General features: G+C 33.9%; 1 protein-coding gene across 39 annotated transcripts in view; it reads right to left on the reverse strand.

Annotated features, from left to right (window-relative positions):
* Positions 1–21,985, reverse strand: part of LOC108026484 (proton-associated sugar transporter A) — a 366,519-nt gene that overhangs the window by 312,450 nt on the left and 32,084 nt on the right. The window lies entirely within an intron of this gene.

Below are 21,985 nucleotides of genomic sequence, written 5' to 3' on the forward strand. Positions count from 1 at the left end.
ATTCGATCATTGAAGAATGTATGTGAGTTTATGAAAAAGGAAACCGAATTCCTAGGTCACGTAGTAACCATAACAGGTATAAAACCAAACCCAAAGAAAATAAGTGCCATTATAAGTTACCCCTTACCAAAAACTCCAAAAGAAATTAAATCATTTCTAGGATTGTGTGGATTTTATTGGAAATTTATACCGAACTTCTCAAATATTGTAAAGCTAATGACTATGAAATTAAAAAAGGGTGCAACAATTAATATTAAAGACAAACCATACGTAGAAGCATTCGAAAAAATTAAAGTCTTAATTACATCCGACCCTATTTTAATTTATCCCGACTTTAATAAACCATTTTCTTTAACAACGGATGCAAGTAACACGGCGATAGGAGCAGAACTATCACAGAATTATAAACCAGTTTGTTATGCCAGCAGAACCCTTAACGAACCCGAGATAAATTATGCTACGATAGAAAAAGAACTTTTAGCAATCGTAAGGGCTATAAAATACTTTAGATCCTATTTATTCGGCAGGTCTTTGGAAATCTTAAGTAACCACAAATCCTAAGTTTGGTAAAATAATATCAAAGAACAAAATATGAAATTACATAGATGGAAAATAAAATTAAATGAATTGGACTATCAGATAAAATATTTACCAGGAAAAGAGAATTACGTAGCCGACGCATTATCTTAAACCAAGATAAAAGAAACCATGTTTACGGACGATGTTGGACAGGACATACAAGTTGAAATAGATAGTAACGCAGACGCAACAGTGCACAGTGCACAAGAAGACAATCAAAACTATATTTCTATTACCGAGAAACCATTCAATTATTTTTCTCGACAGATTGAATTGATTAGAGCAAACGAAGATACGACAGAAGTGACACACTATTTTCATAAAATGACAGAAACTTCAGTGAAAGAAATAATTAAATAGTATTTATGTACCAAAGAGAGTGCAATTTATTTCCATGACGACTCAGACTTTATTGTATTCCAAAAAGCTTATGTAGAAATTATAAGTGCAAATCACTTAACGAAACTAGTGAGATGTACAACAAACCTCGAAGATATTTTGACGTACACAGACTTTAAAGAAAAAATTCTAAAACGACACAAACTTCCAAATGGTTCAGAGAAAAAAATAATTATTTCCCTGACTATCAAAAATTAATTCAAAATATTCAAAATAAATGAATGTAAAATTTGTAATGTTGCCAAGACAACATAAAATATTAAAATGACATTTGAAATTACCCCAAAAATTCAGAATATAAGGGAAAAATTTGTTATGGATTTTTATATGGTAGTCAACCAACAGTTTTTATCATGCATAGACGTATATTCCAAATTTGCTACTTTAGTGGAAGTAACAGGTAGAGATTGGTTAGAAGCCAAAAGAGTCATTATGAAAGTATTCATTGAAATGGGAAAACCCCAAGAAATTAAAGCAGACAAAGATTCAGCATTTATGTGCGTACCTCTACATAATTTGTAAAACTCAGAAGGATTTCAAATTCAAATAACAACTAGTAAGAACGGTATTTCAGATAAAAAAAATTCCACAAAACAGAAACAGAACTAATTCAATCTATTTACAATCATAAAACCAACATAACAAAACAAAAATATTGATAATCGAAAATATGTTGCCCGCGAAATTTGAAAAGTCACTTTACTTTTTGAACACACCTTGTATAACAAAATTGGAACCATTGTCATATATCCAAACAAAAGTAATAATTGAATCACATACAAGATATTATAATGTATTTCAAATAATTACTTTAATAACTTTTGTAATTATTATTATAAGCATTTTATTGTATTTATGGTATAAATTTAAGAACATACCAAGATAACTTATTGTAAAATATGTAAAATCAAAAGAAGAAACATCACAGAATACAGAAGTTGTAAACGATCACCTAATAAAATTAACGTAGAAGAAAACATAATGTTATACCCAAGACTATCGAATTTTTTGTTTTGTTATGTTGGTACACTCTTCCCTAACATCTGTACCAAGTTTCAATTGAATCCCGTTTTTTGTTTAATTGTGAAAGGCGTAAAGGTAACAAGTTGTTTTGCGTGCTCAGCGATTTTTTGCTATCGAAAAATATGGATCAAAGGATTTGCATCAAATTTTGTGTAAGAAATAAAATGAAGTGCTCCGAAACACTTGAAATGTTGATAGTGGCATACGGTGAAACTGTTCTTAGTAAAAAAAATGGCCGGGAAGATGCCAATGACGACCCTCGCTCTGGACGCCCAAGCACGTCAACAACTGATGAAAACGTTTAAGCAGTGAAGAAAATTGTTTTGGAAAATCGTCGAATCACTATCAGGGAAGTCGCTGAAGATGTCGGTATATCGCTTGGCTCGTGCCATGAAATTTTTTCAAACGTTTTGGGCATGAGTCGTGTGTCAGCGAAGTTTGTTTCAAAATTGCTGAATTTTGACCAAAAGAACCGTCGCATGAGCATCGCTCAAGAAATGTTGGATGACGTCAACGACGACCCAGATTTACTCAAAAGGGTCATAACTGGTGACGAATCATGGGTATGTGGTTATGATATCGAAACCAAAGCCCAATCGTCACAATGGAAGAGCCCAGGTGAGCCAAGACCGAAAAAAGCACGCCAAGTTCGATCAAATGTTAAAGTTTTGATCACTGTATTCTTCGATTACCATGGCGTGGTGCATCAGGGGTTCTTACCATATGGTCGTACGGTCAATAAACAGTATTATCTGGAAGTTCTGCGCCGTTTGCGAGAAGCAATACGAAAGAAATGTCCAGAATTGTGGAAAAACAATTCATGGCTTTTGCATCACGACAATGCCCCTGCTCACTCATCTTTGCTTATGAGAGATTTTTTGGCCAAAAACAACACCGCAATAATGCCTCAGCCACCATATTCACCGGATTTGGCCCCATGTGACTTTTTCTTGTTCCCAAAACTAAAGAGACCTATGAAAGGACGGAGATTTGCAACGATTGAAGAGATAAAGACTGCATCGCTGGAAGAGCTCAAGGCTGTACCGAAAAGTGCTTATGGGAAGTGCTTTGGCATAAGTGTATTGTATCTGAGGGGGATTACTTTGAAGGGGACAACATTAATATTGATAAATAAATTAATAGTTTTTCTTGAAAATACAAAGTCACCTTACTTTTTGAACACACCCCGTATATATCCATGTCCACACACCCACACATACACACAGTCACCCTCGAGACACCCTTTAAGAAATAATAATCAAGTCACCCTCTAAGAAATAAGAATCGAAATTTAATTGTAAACAAGCCAATGGAAAATTACCAAGCTATAAACAAGCCACAGGAAAATTACCATGAATCTAAACCTCAGCTTGTAGACTAAACAACTAGAACGAGCCGACTATCGGCACGTTCCCACAATTCAGGATACTCAGATTTCGGGACCCAAGTCTGAAGTCTAAAGTCCAAAATTAGAGTCAGAGGGTGGGAAACGTCTCCATGACTGCGTTGCAAACTTCTAAGTGAAATCATTATACCCTCTGCAAGGGTATAAAAATGTTAGGGCTATCACTTACTTAGAAAATTTATATATCTGAACATATCATCTAGAGAGCTCCTTTCTCTAATTAATAATAAGTGATGGTATTAAGCACCATACTAATTCTCCATGTCCATATTAGGTAGGACTACCATTAAAGTAGTATACAGAGAATAATTTAAATCCATTATATAATGGATCGGAGTGAATTACAAATAAGGATGTAAACAAACTAAAAAGAGATTTCGATAAATCAACATCAAACCAACATGCTGAAATATTAATAACACGCTTCAATTATGCGCGTACACTATTGTATGATCACAGAGATCGGCTATATTAAAATCAATGGTCTGAAGTATATTTCTGAACATTTTAATATATTTCAACACCAACCATTATATTTAAATAATCTTATAATTCCCGTTGTTCTTTTTCAATTTGAATTATCAGATCAGGAATCAGCTCACTTCGATAGCGAAAACGAGCAACCTAAAATAATAATAAATCTAGTCGATATTCTTGCATAACGGGCATTTATTAGGGATATAGCGAGATAGTTGTTAGAGTCATAAAATCAAAAATAGTAGGTTTAACTTTGTACAAAATAAAAGATAAATTCACCATAAACGGAATTATAAAAATTGGCAGACACCTTATCGGTCAAAGAAAAAATGGCAGAAACTACTCAAGAGGGTAAACGTCCAAAAATGTACAACTTTAATAGACAATTTACGAAAGCTTTTCATATTGATGAACGATTACCCCTTGAACACGCAGACAACCAAGTAGGCTATAGACACAAAAGTCAAAAATAGTGAGCATGGCCGACTCAAAACAATCCTTGAGGCAGGCAAGTTCTCATCAATGAATGAGGCTGTCACTAAGTACATACAATGACGGGTAATGCAAACTTAGTATAAATTGCACGGAAAGGACAAGCCTATAGTGGTTAGTGGTAACTACTATAGGTGAGGAAATTATAAAATCCATTGGTCTTGCTCCAGTAGAACTCTAAACAGAATAATACATAAGATCCTTTTAGTTTTCATAAAGTAAGTCAAAATTTTGAGATTTTATGTGATGGAATATTGATCTTATAAAAAAATTAAACTGCCAAACAGATCTTTAACCTACAGAGGATTGTTTTATAATAACACCCAAAAAAAAAGACATTTACATTTATGTTCCAATAACATATACTTCTGGTAATAATACAATACTTTTGCCAGACATATGAAGTAAAAAGACATATGAAGTAAAAAATTTCCGATATTGAACTATATTATTATCGAATCAGGATATTCAACCTGGTATTTACGTTGCTAATACTATCACATCCAAACAGAACCCAATCAGTACCAATAATTTGATTAGTATATACATTTTAATATGAGAAACAATTTCCCATTATAATGTAAATCAAAACACTCCAAGTAATAGAGAACAAAACGTCAAAGAACTTAAAAAACTTTTCCCAATTCAATTTAAACAACAATTTACGGAACAGTATTCAAAATATACGGATGTATTCGGTCTTAATATCTAATCAATAACAAATAATTATTTCTACTAGCAGAAATAACATTGAAGGTTATTGAACCGATTTATATAGAAAATTATCAAAGCCCGCAGAAAGAGAAAATTGCAAAACAAGTAAGAAATATAATTAAATATATAGTTGAACCCTCTGTATCAGAATACCACAGCCCACATCTACTTGTTCCAAAGCACTTCAGGGTTCAAACGAAAAGAAATGGCGACTAGTAGTTTACTTTCGTTAAATCAACAAAAAAATTCTATAAAATAAACATCACTTCCAAGAAATGGTAGCATTTTGGATCTTCTTATGCTTTGATTTAGTGTCAGGTTTTCATCAAATTGAACGAGAGGAATAATCACGAACCATAGCGTCGTTTTCATATAATTGCACGTGATTACTTTCTGTTTAAAAATAGACCAAAATTCATTTCAGAGAAGGATGACTTTTGTATGGATGATTTAATAAATGTTGGTCGTTCAGAAAAACATATGCTTCAAAACATAAAATTTTTTTTTGAAATATGCAGGAAACACAATATAATATTACATCACCAAAAATGTTAATTTTTAATGCATGAAGTGAATTACTTTGGTTATAAATGCACAGACAAGCAATCATAATCCCACGCAATGCAGGTAGCGCTAAACAATTTATAGCATTTTTTAATTATTACAGACGTTATATTAAAAACTTCGCCGCCTATTAACGGAAAATAAACAGATTGTGTAAAAAGAATGTTATATTTTAATGGTCTTCCGAATGCCAAAGTTCATTCCAATATTTAAAAGATAAACTTATAGAACCCAATTTATTACAATATCCTGATTTTTATTAGGAATTTTGTAAAATAACGGTAGCAAGTAAACAAATAAGGAAAATAAAGGACTCCAATTCCCAATAGTATATGCACTACAGAACAGGAACTAACAGCAAATCATAGGGCAATTACAAATTTTCAATCATATATTTATAGCAAACATATTACAGTTAAAACTGATCATGAGCCACTTACATACGCATGCGGCTCGAATTAGAGAAATATGACTTCACAGTCGAGTATTTAAATGGAGGAGTAAACTTCGTGGCAGACGCCTTCTCTAGAAATATTTTCCAAATTTATTACAAGTCATTAACTAATAACAACTAATAATAAGAATGAAGCAACATTGTCTACACTACATGACGATCCTATTCAAGTAGGACATTCAGGTATAAAAAAAGCTAGGACAATGTCAAAGGACAATACTATTTGAAAGGAATGACTGAAGACCCAGTACACACATAAATGTCCGAAATGCCAAAAGTCGAAAACTACAAAACCCACTAAAACCTTTAGCACTTACTAAAACCCCAGAAAAAGTATTCGATAAGGTAATGGTGCATAAGATCGATCCCCTGCCAAAATTGGATCAAGGAAATGAATATGAAGTCACTCTAATATATGATCTGTCAAAATACCTTGTTGCCATAGTAATGCAAAAACGGTAGCAAAGGCTATATTAAAAGAATTTGCTCTTAGCTACTGCCCAACGAAGACGTTCATTACGGACATTCTATAGTCGAACACTTATGAAAAAAACTAAATATTTAACATAAAACATCGGCAGCGCACCATACTCAGACTGTCGGAAATGAAGAACGAAGCCACAGAACCTTTAATGAATTTATACGTACATTAACCTCAAGACGAATTGGGGTATATAGCTAAAATATTAGTAGTGTAAAATGGGACGTCTGGATCGTATGTCTGGATAATAAGCTTAACGGGTAATTAAAGTTAATGGATGCGTGACGAGTGATCTTAAATAAGGGTGATAAGTTGAAAGGTGGCTGTTACTAAGATTTAGAAAATGGGTTAAAACGACGGGAGTGATCTTTAATCAGGGTGATAATTTGACAGGTGTGCGTTACAAAGATTTAGAATTGGGTTAAATCGAGGGGAGGGTTTAAACGGGGAGGAGTTACTGGGGTGTGGGGGGTGGCCGATACTAAGATTTGAAAATGGGTTAAAACGAGGAAAGGGATGGTATTTAGTTGTGCCCGAGAAGGTTCACGATATCAAACGAATTTGCAAGTATGGTGTGAGTGGGTCAGGGGTTGTTTCAAAAGTGTACGTGATCAGTGACCATTTAATTAGCATAAGTCACGGGCTGTTTATGACACGGGGTGTTTACGTGACGGGCTGCCCTTGCGTTCTTACGTGGTTACTTTGGTCGCTTAATTAATAGAACCAAGAACACCCTTGAACAGGGGTCCCTATGCTTAAGACACCCACCCCCAAACAAAATGAATATACAAATTTGAAATTTAGGTCATGTTTTTTTGCAATTTTTTTTATCTAAACAGAAAACGCTAAAAACAAACACCCTACCTCCTAAACAAAAAGAGTATATAAATTTTTATTTAAATTATAATCTTAATTTGGAATTTTGTTGAACTGAAAAGAAAAAGCTGAAAACAAACACCAACCGCCCAAACAAGAAGAATAAAGACATTTTAATTTTATTAAAATTCATTGCCTTTATCCTAAGGTTTGGTGCCTGGTGACATTGGCAAGTATCCGGACCCTCGCTTGCATCATCATCGGCCCAGGCTCAAGTTTTGCAACGCAGTGAAGGAGACGCTTCCGACCCCATAAACTATATATATTCTTGAACAGCGTAACTAGTCGAGTCGAGTCGATCTATTCATGTCCGTCTGTCCGTCCGTTTCTACGCAAACTAGTCTCTCAGTTTTTAAGCTATCTGGCTGAAACTTTCCCAAAAGTTTTCTTTCTATTGCAGGTAGTATATAAGTATATAAGTCGGAACCAGCCTGATCGGACAACTATATCTTATAGCTCCCATAGGAACTACCGGGAAAACAATTTAAAATAAATATATCTTCGGTGTTTTTAAACATATAACTTTCTAAGCTTGGAAATAATATTTTTTAATTAGTTCTGCTTTTTGTATTAATTTTTTTTTTAAATCGGACGACTATATCATACAGCTGCCATAGAACCGATCGAAAAATTAGTGTTAAAATAATATAAAAAAAATTATATCTTTGGTGTGTTTAAAGATATAACCCCCTGCGCTTGGAAATAAATGTTTTTAATTGGTATAGAATTTCGAATTAAATTTTATCAAAATCGAAGGACTATATCATATAGCTGCCATAGAAACAATCGAAAATTTAGTTGGAAAGTTATTAAAAAATTATATCTAAAATTTGATTAAGATCGGACGACTATATCATATAGCTGTCATAGGATCGATCGGGAAAATAGTATGAAAAAAAATATAGCTTTGGGGCTTTTTGACATATTATTTTTTAATATTGGGAATATAATCTGTTATATTTTTAAGAATTACGAATTCAATTTAATAAAAATTACTCTTACATATAGATGTCAAAAAATGGTCTATAAAAAAATTAAAATTTTTTTTTAATATCACTGAAACTGGTTTCAACCTTAAAAAATTACACATGTCGTTACTAAAGTTGATTATTTCTTATAACTGAAAGGGTATAGAAAGTTCGGCTTGCCGAAGTTAACTTCCTTTCTTGTTTGTAAACATTTCAATTGCTGTTGAGTTGTTTTTTGTTCATTTGTTGTTTTTGTTTTGTTGTTTGTTGTTTTGTTTTTGGTTTGATGTTGCTGCTGCTAATGGTATTACTAATCTTGTGGACTTTCAAATCGAACTGAAGTTCCTAGATACTTCTCACTTTTATCCTCTCTTCATAGGGGGATCATGCTTTTTTCCATCATCTATTTCCACAATTATCCTTTTTTGTCGAGTTTTAGTTAGACAAATTCTAAATTAGCTAGAATCCGAGAAATCGTCAACAACTTGGCCGCTAGGTAGTGATCACATTCAATCTCTTCAAAGGTGTATTATGCTTTTTTTCACCACCATGCCTTCCCACACAATCATCCCTGTTTGACAAGTGTTTAAACAAACGCTAACTTTGTTAGAACCCTGGTTTCTAGGCACTAAGCACTTTTACCCCTCTTTTTTTTTAATTCATGATTATTTCTATCACCAACCCTCCTCCCTCACCAACTATTCTAGAAATCAATCAATGAAAGCATTGCAAATAAAATTTTTTATCTTACTGAATTGTCATCGACCAATCAGAACATTACAACCTTAATTTGAATATTATAGAAACTTGTTTAAAGTTTATACTTATAATCTAACTTCAAAGCTATACTTGGAGTTGAATCTCGTTTAAATGAAAATAGTCTACTCAAGTTTCTTGAAGTGAGCTACTGCGCTTACGAAAACCAGTATAGTGTTCTTATCAATGTCTTTATCTCAATTTGTTAAGTGTCTTTGTGAAAAGAATTAAATTACAATTACAAATTAGCTACATTACTAACTGTTACAAAAATAAAAGCAAAAAAATAATAGCCAAGCCCAAAAAAATTGCGAGTCCTTCCGTAGTTTCATCCCGGTGGGAACACATTGAAATCACCATGCTGACACCGAGGAGCACAGGCGGAATGCTTTAGAACTTTTGGATATAAGAATTAAAAAGATTTCGGGCGATTTTAAGGGAAGAATCCTTCATTATTTGAAGGAGAGGAATTAAGATACTCGGAAGAGTTTATTTTAAAAGCAGGAGAGGCTTTAAAACCTCATTTATATAATGGCATCAAAGCTTTCTTTCCGGTAAGGTTAATTTTGAGCTATTTGCCGAATATATGCTAGTGAAGAGGATGATTTGAAAACGAAGACCAAACAATTGCAAAGCAAAATGGAAGTTGTAACAAGTCACTCGGGTTTTGACCACATATTCACCAATCACTCAGACCAACTGAAAATAACAATTCGATTGGAAATTAATTTCATCCAATACAACCGGTTTCTGGATCCTCAAATATTCCAACACCACGCAAGCTTGCTTTAGCAATAATTAATGTCTAAAATAACAGTGACTCATATAGTTTTGAATGGATTTTGACTTCGACCTTACAAAGTAACCCTAGTATTGTATTGTAAAGATTTGTCACTGTGGACAGCCGTCCAAGTAGTGACGAAGCGCTCCAAAAGGGTGTACAAAGGCGCATGAATATCTACAGTCATCATCCGATTGCTTCGAGGGATACATCAATCGAAAGGTATCGGAAATACTAAAGGAATTGCACACCAAGACTTTTAAAAAATCTAGTGGTGTGGGAGTAAAAGTGGTGAAAGTTTAAAAGTTAAAACTTGGAATATTTTATCTGTTTGGGCCGGTGGGTATAACTTCCCCCGTTTCAAACTAGTTAATTTTTCAATTATAATAAATAATTAATAAAGATCACTCTAAACAACCATAAATTCTACGCATGACAAAACACCCCTCTCACACACAAACTATCACAAATTCAAACGCATGACAAAACACCCTTCTTACACACTGCTACACACCCTATTCGGCTAAAGATCACTCTAAGCAACCACACATTTTTACGCATGAGAAAACACCCTTCACACACAAACACCTTTGGGGTGAGAAAAAAACAAGACAAGACAAGACATGACAAAACACCCCACCCACTTTCATCATTTCTTTGGGGTGATCCTCACACCTCACACCCTTTCTAGCTTAATTAAGTGACCTTTTTATGCTAATTAGGTCATTATGACACCTGTGTGCATCTTAACGGTCACCCCCACCCCCATTTTTTCCCCCTTTTTCCCCCTTTTTCCCACACTTTTATTACTTAATTATGGTAATTAAGTCATTATGACACCTGTGTGCAAGCATGCATGACTAATTAGGGTCACCCCCACCCCCTTTTTAGACATGATTTATTACCTAGTGAGCCAGGACCCTTATTATCCTACTACTAACTTTCTTAATATTAAAGTTGCACCATCTGTCAAAAGTCTGCGATTTCGACAGTTGACGGCATATTCAAAATATTAGTCCTCTGGATTCATTACTATGGGAACAACTTTACTCAAATATTTTGTATTAAATTTCTTACTTTATTTATAAGAGAATTAAAAAAATGTATACCCCCGATTCCATTACAAATTTATCTCAGCGTATGATACATGATCAAACAATGTTACATTATAAGTTAAATTAGGTCAATAACGAGTAAAATGCATAGCTTGAAATAGTTTGTATACATGTGTAGTATACCAATTCCGTGTCCTTCCAGGAAGAGTATATTTATTTTTAGGCAACTCAATGAGGGGTTCAATACCGTCTGTGCCCAGTTTAATAATAAAAAATTAATAACAGAGTCGCCTAAACGCAAAAAAGCCAGCTTAACCGCCGTTAATACCACTATGGAATCCAACCCAAATCCGAACTTGGTAGCAGCAGTTCCTGTCGACACAGGGTTAAGCGAACCAACTGTGCGTATGGATACAGCTAGCTCGAGTGTAGCCCATGTTTCCGGACTAAAAGCTTCTGTACTGGCTAAGTCAAAGAAATCAGTGCCGACGGTTCCTATAGGTACTGTAGGCACCGATCCTGGATCTCAGCCTAGTGAGGTTCATACTGCGGCTGGGGAGCGTAAGAAACTTTCAGTTGTTCCACAAAGGAAGCAATTATTTGTTTCTAGATTCACCCCAGATACCAAATCTGAGGATGTTCTGGAATATATACGTGGAAAATTCCCATCCGAAGATATTGCAGTTGAACAATTTCGATTTTCATATGCTCGTAGGATATCTTCTTTTAAAATATTTGCTACGCCTGACATTTTTAATGTTTTACTTTAATAATGGTTTAGTAATTAAAGAATTTGTACCAAATTGTGTCCTGATTGCAGTTACCTCTAGCATAACATCTGAAAGAATTCTCATTCATATACCCAATGAAAATGAATTTCTAAGTGTAAAAGTTTCTTTGCAATCGTTATCTGTTTTTGTTACAAGAACATGTAACATGTACATTCCACCTGGCTCTGACCTAGTAATTTATGAGCACCATCTGTCTGCAATAAAATCTGTTTTATCCCTTCTTTCTAACAGAGACCTTTTGATTGTTTTAGGTGACTTTAACCTACCTGATATTTCTTGGTCTCCTCCTACTGACTCATTTGTCGCTATGCCATTATCCGCCCATGATTTTGTGGATGGCCTTTTAGAATTATCGTTACAGCAAATAAGCTTTATAAAAAATTCCTTAAGAAGACAATTAGATCTTGTGTTTGTTTCAGACCCGTCTGAAATCACAGAATGTAGAATTGACGCTCTTGTTGTACCTGAAGACCCATATTATCCTACTATGGAACTGATAATTTGCCTCCCCTGCTCTGATACCCTCTCTCCTTTAGTTTCTCCAACTAAAATGAGATGTTTTCGTAAATGAAACTATAATAAACTTAACGATATGAGTTCTCCATATAATTGGACAGATTTGTACAATTGTACAGACGTTGAAAGTGCCACTGAACTATTCTATACAGTCTTAAATACGTTTTTTAATGACTGCGTACCTGAAGGGTTTCTTTCAAACCTAAACAGACCTCCTTGGTTTACCAATGCGCTTCAAAGACTTAAAAACCTTAAATCTAACACTTATAAAAAGTATAAAACATAGGGTAGACCAGCAGATTTTTCGAAATATGTTGTGGCTCGAACAGATTTTAATGTTCTCAACAGTCATTGCTACTCTATGTATCTAAATCGATGTAAATTTGAATTTTCAAACGATCTGAAACAGTTTTTCAACTTTGTTAAAGCCAATCGTAAGGCATCGGCATTGCCTTCAGCGGTAGGTCTAAACTCAATGGAGGCACCGACGGATTCTGAAATTGCTGATTTATTTGCTGAGTTTTTCCAAACTACTTATAGTTCGACAGCTTGGTCAAATTCTAACTACCCTAATCCATTAAATAGGGCAAATTGTATTTTCTCCCCTGTAATCACCGAAAGCTCTCTCGTAAGAGATTTGCAACAACAACGCCAACATTTTCTCCCGGTCCAGATGGACTTCCTGGATGTGTGCTTAAGTTTTGTGCGTCAAGCATTTGTAAACCGATTCTTAAACTTTTTAATTTGTCTATTTCATCATCAGTTTTTCCTTCTATCTGGAAGGACTCTTTTATTATTCCACTCCATAAAAAAGGTGCGAAGGCAGATGCCCAAAATTATAGAGGTATTTCTAAATTGTCGGCAATTCCTAAAGCATTTGAACGTATTATCACTTCTCATTTGCAACATTTATGTTCCTCGCTTATATCATCGTGTCAGCATGGTTTTGTTAAGCGAAGATCGACCACCACCAAACTTCTTGAATTGTCATCTATTGTAATAAATGGGTTTAAGAAAAAAATGCAGACTGACATTGTATATACCGATTTTAGTAAGGCCTTTGACTCCGTTAACCACTCACTTCTTTCATTTAAATTAGATCAGCTTGGGTTTCTTGGTAATCTATTATCTTGGATTTCAAGTTACTTGAATGGTAGGACTCAGAGGGTTATATTCAAGAATGCCGTTTCAAAATTGATCTACGTGACGTCTGGAGTGCCTCAAGGTAGTCATTTGGGCCCTTTGCTGTTTACTTTGTTTATTAACGATCTTCCCTCAATTATAACACATTCTCGTGTAATAATGTATGTATTACAGTCGGATATTAATTGTTTTCATGGTACAACCTTTTAAATTTGAACTCCCTAAAATGCAACGTTATGACTTTTTATAGGGGTACTCCTAAGTTTATCAGTTACTTTCTTAAAAATACGCCAGTTGACAGTATTTATTCAGTTAACGAAGTCCACAATATCAAGTGCACATCGACCGTATTGAGTCGGTACAAAAAAAATGTCTCTTATTTGCCCTGCGTAGTTTGAACTGGGATCAAAACTTAAGGCTTCCTTCCTACGAGAGTAGATTACAATTGCTTAATTCACCTACACTTGTAAATCGTAGAACAATGCTTGGTACTATTTTTATACAAAATCTTATAAGAGGTGACATTGATTCTGCAGAACTTTTAAACCGCCTAACATTCAACGTTCCCGTTAGACTAACACGAAATTATTATCCTCTAAATTTGCCACGATGTACATCAAATTTTTGTTTGCACGTGCCCCTTCGCGTTCTATGTAATAACTATAATAAACTTTATTATTTAATTTGCATTTCAACATCTATCCCGGTATTAAAAACTAATATTTTAACTCATTTGCTCAATTCTTAGTTTTGCCTTTTATTTTCATTTGTGTCCCGTCTCTATTTGTTTTATGTATGGATCCTCCTCGCGAACTCGCATTTTTGCCCAAATTGATAAAAGGGCCCCGCGCGTAACAAGCACGTGCTTGGTGTCGTTGGTCCACTTGTTTGTAGTGTTCGAAGTGCATCAACGTCCATATATATATGGATCAGCTTTTCAACTCCAGATTGATAAAGAGGACCAATTATACTATCACTTTCTTCGTCGTATTCAAAAACGTTAATGCTCAATGCATCGTTTTTTCGCATAATAAATGATTATGTCTTTTATTTTAAGATGGATGGTCTACCCATTAAAATACAAATTTATTCCAGATGTTAATATCAAACAAAAACACCTCTTTACAAGGTAAAACTATAGTGACGACCGCAACTTCAACAATGGAAAGTTCTGATAACAACTTCTGTGACGAAAATTTAATATATGATCTACTAAATAAATACTTTTTCTTTGTTTTTCACATTTGGCACGCTTAAAATCAAACAACTAAGCAATGGCATATTGAATTGTAGCTTCAGTACATCATATGTTACGGGTATACGAAATTAAGCTATCTATAGCTAGCCAGACTAGCTAGTTTTTTAAAATCAAACAACTAAGCAATGGCATATTGAATTTTAGCTTTAGTACTTCATATGTTACGGGTATACAAAATGTAGCTATTTTTAGCTAACCAGACTAACTAGGTTTTCGAAAAGTGGTTGAACTAATGTTTCTTATTTTGACATGCTTAACAACGTCTAGAATTTTCAGGACTCTAAAATAACGTTTTGGTACAAACTGACAAACAAGATAATATTTTCAATTTGAGAGGACCAAGTGAATTAAAAAAATGTATACCCCCGATTTCATTACAAATTTATCACTTTATAAAGTAAGCGTATAATACATGCTCATTTAAATTAAATAGCTTAGGACTTTCATTAATATTTTTACGACAAAGAATGCACTCGAAATCTGCATACACCGTGAACGGAACTATACTCGATATATAGGTGATTGGGGGAGTGGCAACCATTCCACTGCGAGTTGCGAGAAATGTAAGCAGGTATTGCAAAACTTTATCCGTTTTTATGTAGACTTTTTTGTGAAGACATAAGTGTATTAAATAAAAGAAAAAATAATACAAACAATGTTACATTACAAGTTAAAGTAGGTCTATTACGAGTAAAATGCATAACTTGAAATAGTTTGTATACATGTGTAGTGACCAATTCCGTGTCCTTCCAGGAAGAGTATATTTATGGGTCAGCTTTTTAACTCCAGATTGATAAAGAGGACCAATTATACTATCACTTTCTTCGTCGTATCCAAAAACGTTAATGCTCAATCATCGCTTTTTCGCATAATAAATGATTGTCTTTTATTTTAAGAGGAGCGTCACAAGACAAGTAAATCTAGCCATGTCCATCTGTCCGTTCGCCTGTTCGTCTGTTCGTTTGTCCGTCCGTCTGTCCGACCGTTTCTACGCAAACTAGTTTCTCAGTTTTAAAGCTATCAGGCTGAAACTTTCCCAAAAGTCTTCTTTCTATTGCAGGTAGTATATAAGTCGGAACCAGCCGGATCGGATAACTATATCTTATAGCTCCCATAAGAACTATCGGGGAAAAAATTAAAAAAAATTATATCTTTGGTGTTTTTTAACATATACCTTTCTAAGCTTGAATATAACATTTTTAAATTAGTTCTGAATTTTGAATTAAATTTTATAAAAAACGGACGACTATATCATATAGCTCCCATAGAAACAATCGCAAAATTAGTGGTAAAATAATATAAAAAAATTATATCTTCGGTGTTTTTATCTTATAACCTGCTACGCTTGGAAATGACATTTCTTATTTGGTTTTGAATTTCGAATTAAATTTTATCAAAATCGGACGACTATATCATATAGCTGCCATAGGAACAATCGGAAAATAAGTCGGAAAACATGAAATAAAGATGATATCTTTAGTGTTTTTTAACATATAACCTTATAAGCTTGAAATTAAATTAATTCTGACTGAAATTATTATACCCTCTGCAAGGGTATAAAAAATAATTTATAATATGATATAGTTATATCCTTTAATTAAAATGTGTTAAATCTGTTAACGAATATTTAGTAGATACAATAAAGAATTTATATGTACAGTATACACACAGTATTTGCTTCCATTAGAAATATATAAAGCCATGAATTTATTTGTTTAAAGATTTCAATTTGTTATAATATAGGAATGCAATTTCAATTTGTTAATAATTATTAACTTACATATTTTATCTTTTGTTATGCCTGTTAAGTACGCCCTCCATATAGAAAGATTCAACGACGAATATTAAGCCAGAAAGAGGGGTGCATTTGACTAGTTTTACTCAGGCTAGAAAGGGTAGAAGATATTGAAAGTCGACAACATACTGCTGTCGCTTGGTCAGAACAACGACCACGATCGATCTACTGATAATCGTACCCCGGTAGCTGGCAAAGTGCAAAATATGTCGTTGACTCCAAAGATGTCGGATACGGGGAAGGAGTAACTCTAGGTGGTAACACCTAGTTTATCCGATACAAACTGGCAGCTAAGTAAAAGCTATAAAACTCTAAAACGCTTAGAAAAAGGGAGTGAATCCATTCTGGTGTATTGTGACGGAAGCCGACTTTCCCAGGGGCATTCGTCTACGGAGTCCTCTGCCTCCAGGATCCGCCACCAGAATCCCGCAGCCCTTGGGGAGGACCATCGCTGCCATTATAATCAAAGAAGGAAGGAAGGATCAACCAGGACGACATCCGAGCGAAGTTTACCTCAGGCATATTCCATATTTATATTATGTATTTAATTGAATTTTTATACTTTAGAGCTTCATTTTTTTGGTACACGTAATTTATATGTGTTCACCTCGAACATAATAATTTGCAAGTCCCAGGGTCCGGAGCGTCGAGATCTTATCGCACAGGATTAAAATGATTAATTAACATTATAAACAATTTATTGTGGCCAAGCTTGCTACTGAGATCTCACAAGTTTTTATCAATAAACAAACGGCGAACCAAGCTTGAGACAGATGTAAACAAATCCCCCTAGCGAGACAGCAATGTCGGGACAAGCTTAAGACTAAACATCCGCTAGAGGATCTGCGATCGAATATTTTTGGCGCCGCCTTTGCTTCAAAATTTTCCATTCTGATCACAGCACTCCTACTCGGTTATTAACTTCGGAATCAAGACTTCGGCAAATTACAAGAACAAGCTTTTCAAAAGTTTTTACCCCGAGTTAACAAGGGAAGAGGACCAACTCAAGTCGGATAATTAGCCTAAGAGATAAATATCTAAAAATAATTGTGAAACTAAAAATTAAATAAAAGATTATAAATTCAAGTGAAAATAAAAATATTTTATTTATTGTTTTGCGTTAACCAAAAAGGGCAAAAATCAAAACAGAAAATTAAATACAAACAAGGAAGAACGCTATTCAGCTTAAGGGAGCAAAAGGAATAATGAACTGCTTAATACCAGCAGCAAAGCGATATTTTAGGGCGCCACCTACCGGCTTTTTCAGTAGATGTTATGTGGGCGACAGACAGATATAACTAGGCATTATAGTGGGCGTGGCACCCCGCTTAAAAAAACTTGCGCTTCGTAGGAAGTCCAGGAATCTAGTTTCCGAGATCTCATACGGACGGAAGGACGAACATGGCTGATCGAATCGGCTTGTGATCCTGACCAAGAATATATATACTTTATAGGGTCGGAAAAGCTTACTTTTACCTGTTACATACTTTCCGACGAATCTAGTACTCGTATACCCTATTTATCTATAAGTACCGGTATAAAACTTGTTTTTGTGCTAACCAAAAAAAAGGGAATTTCAAAACAGGAAATCAGTTACAACAAATTGTTCTGTGCTAACCAAAAAAGTTAAAAATCAAAATAAAAAGTTAAATATAAAATTGAAAATTCCAAAGTGACTTAAGTTTGAAAATTCAATAGTGAATTAAGAAATATAAAACAAAAGGCTAGAAAACGTCTAGTATTCGAACAACAAAAACTACAACAACTGTGAGAGGACTACGAATACCTAGGTTCAAGAAGCCATCGTCGAACTAAACGGGCATCGTCGTAAACTGAAGAAAGCTAATCGTGAGAGTATAATTACTTTTTAATAACTTTTATATAGAGACATATCCATAGTACCACGCACTCCTATGTACATGTCTACACACCCACACATACACACAGTCACTCTTTAAGAAATAATAATTGAGTCACCCTCTAAACAAGCCAATGGAAGATTAACAAGCTATAGGCAAGCCACAGGAAAATTGCCATGAAACAAAAACCTCAGCTTGAAGTCTAAACAATTAGAACGAGCCGGTGTTCAGAGTATGGGCACATTCCCGCAAATCAGGTTAGTCTAATTTCGGGACCCAAGTCTGGAGTCTAAAGTCCAAAGTTAGAGAGTCACTTAATAGCAGCAAAACCCACTCACAAAAAGCTCTAAAACTCAAAACCGAGGTATGATCGTAAATGAAGCAGTTTGAGATTTGTCAGTAGCAAGTCGGTGTTCTTCAAATATAAAAATTGTAACCAGTTTAAGAATAAGAATTTAAAAAATTTTCTTTTATCCTAAACTTATGGTGCAAGGATTTAAAATGTGAAATAAACAATATTCAGTATATAAAACTAAATTTAACAAGTGAATATCAATATTCAGTTACGCTAAAAGTGAAAGACTAATTCTGGCGGAACATTAGACGCATTAAAAGTTTTTATAAATACTAATTTAAATAGTCCGTCCACTAGCCAAAGCGCTAACAGAGAAAACGTTAACCTAGACGAAACGTTAACGAAACTTTGGAGGTAGTTAAATCCCTTCCCCAGTTTCAGGAAATTTAGTAAACTATGTGGCCTGGCGAAAGACCGGCGAAACCGCGATTATACTTTCGTAAAAGTTCAATGTATTTTATGGCACTAATCATTTTAAGAAATAAAATAACAGGAAAGGCCAACGATTTCTTAACAAATCAGGGAACGGTTTTAAACTTTGACCCAATTTTAGCCAGGCTCGACTTCGTCTTTTACGACAAGCGATCTATCACATATTTGAAAAATAATTAGGCAAATAAATTCTCAGTTATGAACTTTTAGTTAACAAGAAATTACATCTACTAATAAATAAAATACCTATTAATAGACAACAGCAATACATGGTTCAATTCTAGCTCAAGCAATAGTGTTTGGACACTACAGAACAATACTTATTAAAACACGGGTGAACCAATGGAAGTGGATGCCATCCAACTCCAAAATACAAAAAAATAATACTGCTAACTAAATATTTTTCAGAGGTGGGCAGTATCAAAACAAAAATACGTACATCAAAACCTATAACCAGAGGAGAAAACCACTTCAACAACCAGAACAGCAAGTTAAACGCACTTAAGTGAGTCATCGGCTCAGCCAAAAAACAAATAAATGCGTATAAATAAAATAAGCCCATTTTTAGAAGAACAGTAGGCCTACCACCTATTTTCTGGCAGGACAAGAAAATTAAGAAGAAATATAAGAAAGAGAAAGAAAGAAATATAAGATACATTACAGCTGGTATAGAGAGTTTGAGGTATATAAGCCCCAAACACCCCGTTTTTGTCAATTCAGACAAAAAGATTTTGAAACAATTAAGTTCTGAACGTGCCGTCGATGATATTTCCGACACAATTTGGGCCTCTCAGATGCCGAATACTCCGTCGATGTCAAACCAGACATAAACAAAACAAATACTTCAGATTATGATAAAATAAGTAGCAACTTCGACCAATAAAAAAAAATATTGGATACGGACAGATGTCCGAAGCGAGATAGACCGATTTACTCAAGACAGTACCCATACTCACAAGAAATAAATGGGTTTGTCAATCACGAAATAAGTCGTATGCTTAAAGACGACATCATTAGACTTAGCAAGAGCCCTTATAATTCACCGGTAATTGTAGTATCAAAGGAAAAAACTTAATTTTCCACTAACAATGAAAAATATAAATTTTTAAAAATGCTATTTGGTCTTACAAACGCGCCTAAAATTTTCCAGAGAGCAATGGACGATGTAGTCTGAGAACATATTGGGAAATTTTGCCATGCTTACATAGACGCTATAATTAAATTTTCACATCTTCTCAAACAGCATTTCAATGATATAAACTTGATCAGTAATATTCTTCATGAAGCCAACATAAAAATATCATTAGAAAAATCTTAGTTCTTTAAACTGGAAACAACATTCCTGGGATATGTAGTATCACAAAACGTTATTAAGACCGATCCTCAAAAAATATAAACCATATCAGAATATTCTATTCCCAAAAATATCAGGAGGCTACGTAGCTTCCTAGGTCTCACTGGATATCATAGAAAATTTGTAAAAAATGATGCGTCTATTGCAAAACCACAAACTAGATTTTTAGAAGGCTCCATGGGAAAATTTCAACGAGAATGTCAAAAAATGTCTTAATTATTCTTCACGAGCTTGCAATCCGGGCCATTAACGAGATAAAAGAACATCTATAAGTAAGCTAGTTCAACCGGTTTAATTAAAAAAAATTATATTAACAACAGACGCCTCTGATCTATCTAAAGGAGCAGGACTTTCCCAAAATGAAAACCCAAACACTTTTATTTCTAAAACACTTAACAAAACCGAAAGAAATTACGTTACCAACAAAAAAGAAGTTTTAGCGATAGTTTGAGCACTAAAAACTTCAAGAAATTATTTATACTGAGTATCATGACTAGAAATTCATTGGACCATCAACCACACTCTTACGCTATTTCGTATAAAAACTAAAATGTTGAATTAAAAGGATGTTTTAATTTCATAAAAAGTGTTAAGCCAAAATAATATATAAGCCCGATACTACTAATGTAGTAGCGCATGCCCTGTCCAGAATTGAAATAAATCATATTACAGAAGATGAGAATAAAGAATCCTCGGAATCCGGCACTCAACATTCAGCCAAATGAGATGAGAATTAGATGAGAATAATAAACAAATCACTAAACTATACTTCTGGCAAAATTTCTACAAATAATTAAAGGAATTAAAGAATAAATAAAAAAAAAAAATAAAAAAAAAAATAAATAAATATTTTTTACGCCCAAAATCTATTGTTTTTTACTGGCATTACAAGCTTAGAAGGTTATATGTCAAACAGCACCAAAGCTTTAATTTGTTTCATATTATTTTACCACTAATTTTCCCATCGTTCCTAAGGCTATATTGTCGTCCGATTTTGACTAAATTTAATTCGATATTCAAAACCAATTAAAAAATGTTATTTCCAAGCGTAGGAGGTTATATGTTAAAAAGCACCAAAGATATAGCTTTTTTAAAATTATTTCCCTGATAGTTTCTATGGGAGCTATAAGAATAAATAAAAAATAAAAAATAAAAAAAATAAATAAATAAATATTTTTAACGCCCAAAATCTATTGTTTTTTACTGGCATTACAAGCTTAGAAGGTTATATGTCAAACAGCACCAAAGCTTTAATTTGTTTCATATTATTTTACCACTAATTTTCCCATCGTTCCTAAGGCTATATTGTCGTCCGATTTTGACTAAATTTAATTCGATATTCAAAACCAATTAAAAAATGTTATTTCCAAGCGTAGGAGGTTATATGTTAAAAAGCACCAAAGATATAGCTTTTTTAAAATTATTTCCCCGATAGTTTCTATGGGAGCTATAAGATAC

Source organism: Drosophila biarmipes, chromosome 3R (genome assembly GCF_025231255.1).
Source record: "Drosophila biarmipes strain raj3 chromosome 3R, RU_DBia_V1.1, whole genome shotgun sequence".
NCBI lineage: Eukaryota > Metazoa > Arthropoda > Insecta > Diptera > Drosophilidae > Drosophila > Drosophila biarmipes.